The following is a 6,685-nucleotide window of genomic DNA, read 5'->3' as shown; positions in this document are numbered from 1 at the left end:
ATATATATATAGTCAATTCAAGTAAAAGAAAATTAACAACAATAACAGACAACCAGAAGACATGCACAAGGAATGTATTAGTTTGACTCTCAGTGAAAAGAGAGAGTTTTTGATGGTTTAAGTATACCTCTTTGTCAGAAAAGTGAAAGGCAATAGTCCAAAGAAGGAAAAGAAATCACAAACAGCTTGTGTGTAATATACAGAGGTTGGATAAAATAATGGAAACACCATAAAATTTCAAACAAATATATTTTAATATGAGGTAGGACCACCTTTGGCAGTAATTACAGCTTGAACTCCATGAGGTATGGACTCGTACAAAGTTATCAAGCACAAACACTCAATGGATGTGTATTGCTTTGTTTGCAACACTAGCACTCCTTCTAATTGAAGAGGAAACTGACAGTAACTGTAATTTAAGGAAACTTAGCTGCTGTTTATACCAAATCAAGTAACTAAATAAAGGTTCTCTCGAAACACCAGCAAATTTCAAAATAACAAGTGTTGTAAATCATCAAGTTTGGGCAGACTTGTGTTTCTGGCTACTCTTGGGTAGTCTTTTACTTATTTCAGTTATCAGACTGTGATTGGGCTCAGTCACTTCTTAGAAAGGTTTAGCCAATCTATCAAGCTCAGTTCATATTTCTAAGTTGTCTTAGGATCTGCACCTATTATTTTTTCCAAGCAGTGTCAACATCATGACATAATTAGACACATAAAAACAAACTTTTTATCTACATAACCATTTATTTCCCTATGTTTAGAATTAAATGAAAGGCCAGTAGCAGCAATGGCAGTAGTGTTGTTTTATCATCACTCATCAATATACCACTCTTTTATAATTTCACTCTGGGGTTTATTTATTTTGAAATATACAGAAGACATTTAGTGTTGTGAGACAATGATATTTACTGACAAACGAGTCATTCCCAGGTAATCCAATCTATTGCTTGCAACAACATGCACTGCACTAAAGGCACATGAAAAAACCAGGAGATGACTCTAGGCACAAGGCCCAAAATTTTTGGGGAGGGTGTCAGTCGATTAGATCGACCCCAGTACACAACTTGGTCTTAATTTATCTACCCCGAAAGAATGAAAGGCAAAGTCGACCTTGGTGGAATTTGAACTCAGAACATAACGACAGACAAAATACCACTAAGCATTTCGTCTAATGTGCTAACGATTCTGCCAGCTCACCACCTTTGAACAGATTAATAATTGTAGTAATGTAATAGATGTCCACACTTGAGATGAAATCCCACAAGGTTAAGTTCATCTCCCACTTCCAAATTCTCTTTTGTGATCAATTCATTTAGCTAATATTCTTAAACTGAGATAATAGTATAAACATTTTTTTCCCCTTAAAAGTCTTAGGCTGTTGCTATTACATTTTATTCAACATCAGTTCTAAGCAAGCAAAAATTTTATGCTGTTGTGGTTATTTAATTCATCATCATCTCTGATTTAGCAAATCTATTCTTAATATTTCTCTTAATTAACCCTTTAGCATTCAGATTACTCTGTCAAATGTAATTTTTAATTATTCACATTGTTTTGAATTAATCATGTATTGTCTTATAGCTTTGTCATTAAAATGATGTGATTGTTTGTATTTAGAATGACATTGTAGGGTAGGTGTAAGAGGTTGGATCTTGTCAGTTCTAATATAAAACAGGCAGAATATTGGGGTGGGGTATGGCCAGATTAAATGCTAAAGGGTTAAGACAGAAAGGTGGTAGAATCATTACTGTGCTGGAGAAAATGCATAGCAGCATTTCTTCTGACTATATATTTTGAGTTCAAATGCTACAGAGATAGAATATTGGCTTTTATCCTTTTGGGGTTGATAATTTAAGAACCAATTAAGTACTGGTGTTGATGTAACTGACTAGTGCTTTCCCTGAAATTGCTGGCCTTGTGCAAAAATTTGAGATTAATATCTACTTCACTTTCTTTTCCTTTTTTTTTTTTCTTGCTTTAATTATGTTAATTTTTATTGGCCATTTTTCTACTTGTAACAATCTTAAATGATAGAATGAAGCAAATTTAAATAAATTACGCTAATAAGGTTCAATAAGACCAAAACATGTCTAAGTTGTTTCCTTGTATGTAAACAATGATCAAATTTTCTTTTAAGCATTCTTTTACTTGTTTCAATCATTTGACTGCAGCCATGCTGGAACACAGCCTTTAAGGATTTTTAGTCAACGAAATCAACTCAAGGACTTATTTTTTGTAAGCCTAGCACTTATTCTATTGGTCTATTTTGCTGAACCGCTAAGTTACAGGGATGTAAACACAACAAAATCAGTGATGATGGGGGACAAACACAGACACACATAAATATATACATATACAAATATATATTTATACAACGGGCATCTTTCGGTTTCTCTCTACCAAATCCACTCACAAGGCTATAGTAAATTTAAGGCGACCAAATCCAAGCCTAAGGCTATAGTAAAAGACATTTGCCCAAGGTTCCACACAGTGGGACTGAACTCAAAACCATGTGGTTTGGAAGCAAGCCTCTTACCACACAGCCACGCCTGCACCTGTAAATTAATTTTATAAAATTATTTCTTAATTTCTTGAAATTGCTTTCCCTTTTATTTAAGCCACTTGCTAACAATTATTGCTAGCCTTTTTATGTTTTTGCATAATTTTTATTTTTCTAGAGGGACAGTCATGGCTGTGCATGTAAGAATCTTGCTTTTCAACCATATGGTCATTGGTTCAGTCCCCTTCTTGAGCACAACATTAGACAAGTTTATTCTACTTTACTGTAGTAGCCCCAGGCCGTCCAATGCTTTGTGGGTGAATTTGGTAGAAAGAAATTGTGTGAAAGCCCATCATATGTGTGTTGCACTGCGTGTGTGTGTGTGTGTGTGTGCGTGTGTGCACGTGTATGTGCGTTATGCTGCATGTGTGTGTGCATGTGTGTGTATGTATTGTATATATGTGCATATGTATGTGAATGTGTGTGTGTATGTGTGTGTGTGCGTGTGTGTGTGTGTATGTGTGCATGTGTGCGTGTGTGTGTGTGCAGGTGTGTGTATGTGAGCATGTAAGTGTGTTTTTCTCCAAAAACCATTTGACAACTGAAATCAATAAAAACAAAAAGCCAGACTTAAAAACATTACTGGGGTCAACTAATTTCTTTATGGCAGTACCCCAGCATGGCCATGGTCCAAAAATTGAAGCAAATGAAAAATAAAAGACACTTTATTTTTTACATTATTGCTTAACATAATTCGTGTTATTGGACCATTTGAGGTTATTTCCTCTAGTTTTTTCTTAGATTCTTTGTGATCCCTTTCCTATTTTTCTAGTAAGCAATTTTCTTTCAGCTAAAAACTTTTTTGTCTTTGAAGAATTTCTGGACTTCACACACTTTTATTACCTCCACCTTAGCAAAAGAGGAGATATTGTTTTCAGTCGCATTTGTTTGTTGGTTGGTTTGTCTGTGGACAAGATATCTCAAGAACCACTGGATGGATTCGTATGAAACTTTTAGGGATGTTTGGCCTTGTCACTGGTACAAGCTGATTAGATAGATTTTGAGACCGATCCAGTACCAGACAAGGATTCTGGATTATTTTTCCTGTTTTTTTACTTACTTTTTGAGAGCGGTCGCGTTCATTTTTAGTTTTCTCACTTGTGAGAGCAGTCGAGTTTATTTCAGATATTCTCAGTTTAAAAATCATCTCTGGCTAATTGTTGAGAGAACGTTGATGTTGCCCTGGTGGAGTTTTGTGCTCCCTGAGTGCTTTTGTATATTCCTTTCTATTTGGTTACTTTTTGCATTGGATATATGATAACAGATATTCAGCATGCTATAAATTACAGGATTTCTGTGGTATTATTTATATTGAAATTCATTCTTCATTTCAAACCTAATAATCTTTTCTATTATAAGTATTATAGCTACAAGATCTGAAATTTTGGGGAAGGGATTAGTTGATCACATGTTTTGGTCTTATTAACATCACTTCTTGACAATTGCTTATTTTATCAACCCCAAAAGAATGAGAGGCAAAGATGACCTCAGTGGAATTTAAATCCTGAACATAAATGTAAATATGGATGACATGCTGATAAGCATTTTGTCTGGCCTTTGTCTGGCTACCAATTCTGCTAGCTTGCTACATTATTTTCAAACCTAATAATACCTGTTGTCACTACTCCTCTCAGCAATATTGTGACTGTTCATGTTTACACTCTCATCTGATCTTGAAATGACAGCACCACTAAAAACATTCATATGGGGTTTTCTCCTATAGTCTCTTACTAGAATTCAGGCTGGTACCAGTATCTATAGATTAAATAAATACCAGTACTTGAATGATATTTTATTTTATTGACCCCAGAAAGATGAAAGATAAAGCTGACCTTGGTGGAATTTGAGCTCATAACATAAAGGGCTGGAGGTAAATACAGCAATACAGCAAATCACTTTCTCTGATTTTTTTAAAAATTCTACCAATTACTACATAACATTTCCCATTCTTATGAATCTGAGGATTTGAGCCTTGTTAGCCAGCTCCAACGGTCCTATACTGGCAAGAGTTCGTATAATAGTTTCAACATTTGGCATAAGGTCACTCAGTCTAAAGGAGAGAATAAGTCGATTGCATCGACCCCAGGGCTCAAATGGTACTTATTTTATCAACCATGAAAGGATGAAAGGCAAAGTCAACTTTGACAGAATTTGAACTCAGAACATAAAGATGGATGTAATATGTCACTAATCATTTTACCAAGTATGCTAACAATTCTGCCAGCTCACTGCCTAATTCTAAATTATTGATAATGGTTTCAAATTTTGGCACAAAGCCATTCAGTTTGGAGGAGGAGGTAAGTTGATTACATCAAACCCAGGATTCAAATGGTGCTTATTTTTTTGACCTTTGAAAGGATGAAAGACAGAGTCGATCTTGGCAGAATTTGAACTCAAAACATACAGATAGACAAAGTGTCACTAAGCATTTTACTCAGCAGCATGTTATTGATTCCATCTGCTCGCAGCCTTATGAGTTTATATGATAAAAGGCAGAAGCGTTGGGATTATTAACTTATTATAAATTTACTTAACTTCAAGTCATTTATCTATATTTATCTTCTTTTATCTTTTACTTGTTGCAGTCATTAGACTGCAGCCATGCTAGGGCACTGCCCTGAAAGGTTTTATTGAACAAATCAACCCATGTACTTATTTATTTTTTAAAGCTTGGTACTTATTCTATCGGTCTTTTTTTACCAAATCACTAATTTACGGGGTCATAAATACACCAACACCGGTTGTCAAGCAGTGGTAGGTGACTAACACAAACACAAAGACATACACACACACATACATACATACACACAAACACACACATACAATGGACTTCTTTCAGTTTCTCTCTACCAAATCCACTCACAAGACTTTGGTCAGCTCAAGGCTATATATAATAGAAGACACTTGCCCAAGGTGTCATGCAGTGGAACTGAACCCAAAACCATGTGGTTGGGAAGCAAGCTTCTTACAACACTGTCACGTCTGCACCTATTTTCTTCATTTTCAAAAATTCCTTTATTTATATTTTGAATTATTTCTTGTAATTATTCATACAATATAACTAAGATGCCAGTTAAGACTAAAACCAAATATTTTTGTAATGAAACTACTTCATCATTTACACTAAGGTAAGCATTGAAATGTTTACTGGTGTAGCCAAAGCTAGAGTAATTTCTAGCCATGATGGTAATAGCTCTGACATCTATCTACAAGGTGTTTGCTCATGTGTACAATAAGTCTTTTGCTTTGTCAGCTTGTCTTCCCTGACGAAAATATATTAATGTTCTGGCAATTATTTCTCTGTCTATCAGAAGTCTAAGCAGCATGATTTCTCACTCCACTCCTAATCACAGTGAAGTGATAGTCCCTCCTCAACACAGCTTTCTTTTCGTTTACAAACCCTACAACATTTGAGAGAAGGAGAGAGAGAAAGAGAAAGAGAAAGAGAAAGTGATAGAGTCTGTGTAAGAAAGAGAGAGAGAGAGAGAGAGAGAGGCGAAGAGAGGCTTGATCAAGATATTTTCTGTCTGTTTGTGTCCCTCACCTGTAATCATTTTTCACTATGGCAACCTTCCAAAATATGTTATGAAAGTAAAAGATGACAAACTAGAAGGAAAGGGGGTAAAACGGGGAGATATATCATGTAAATAAGGGCTCGTCATCTCCTTGCTGGTGCCCCCTCCAACCCCCAACCACCAGTCCCCGCCCTCTCCCCCTCTCCTGTCCATCATTCTCTGTCTAAATGATGATTGGCTTGCTTATGTTTGTTATTATAGCTGCAGGGAGTTGGTACCATGAAAGCACTTGATAATGTTGTTTTTGCTGCAGTTGATTGTCATTGGTGGCAACGGTGGTATTAGGGGTGGAGTGATTGTAGCAAAAGTAGTAGTAGTAGTAGTAGTAGTAGTAGTAGTAGTAGTTATTGTTGCTGCTGTTGTTGTTATTGTTATCATCATCATCATGGCAGAGATTGGGTTGGTGTTGGTGATGGTGAAAATGGTAATGTCCATCATGTGAGTGACAATAGTGATAATGATTATGATGGCAGTGATTACTGATGATGATGATGCTGATGATGATGGTGGTGGTGGCGGCGGTGGTGGTGGTGGTGGTGGTGGCAGC

The sequence above is a fragment of the Octopus bimaculoides genome, chromosome 10 (assembly GCF_001194135.2).
Source record: "Octopus bimaculoides isolate UCB-OBI-ISO-001 chromosome 10, ASM119413v2, whole genome shotgun sequence".
Lineage (NCBI taxonomy): Eukaryota > Metazoa > Mollusca > Cephalopoda > Octopoda > Octopodidae > Octopus > Octopus bimaculoides.
Note: the sequence above shows the minus strand (reverse complement) of the source record.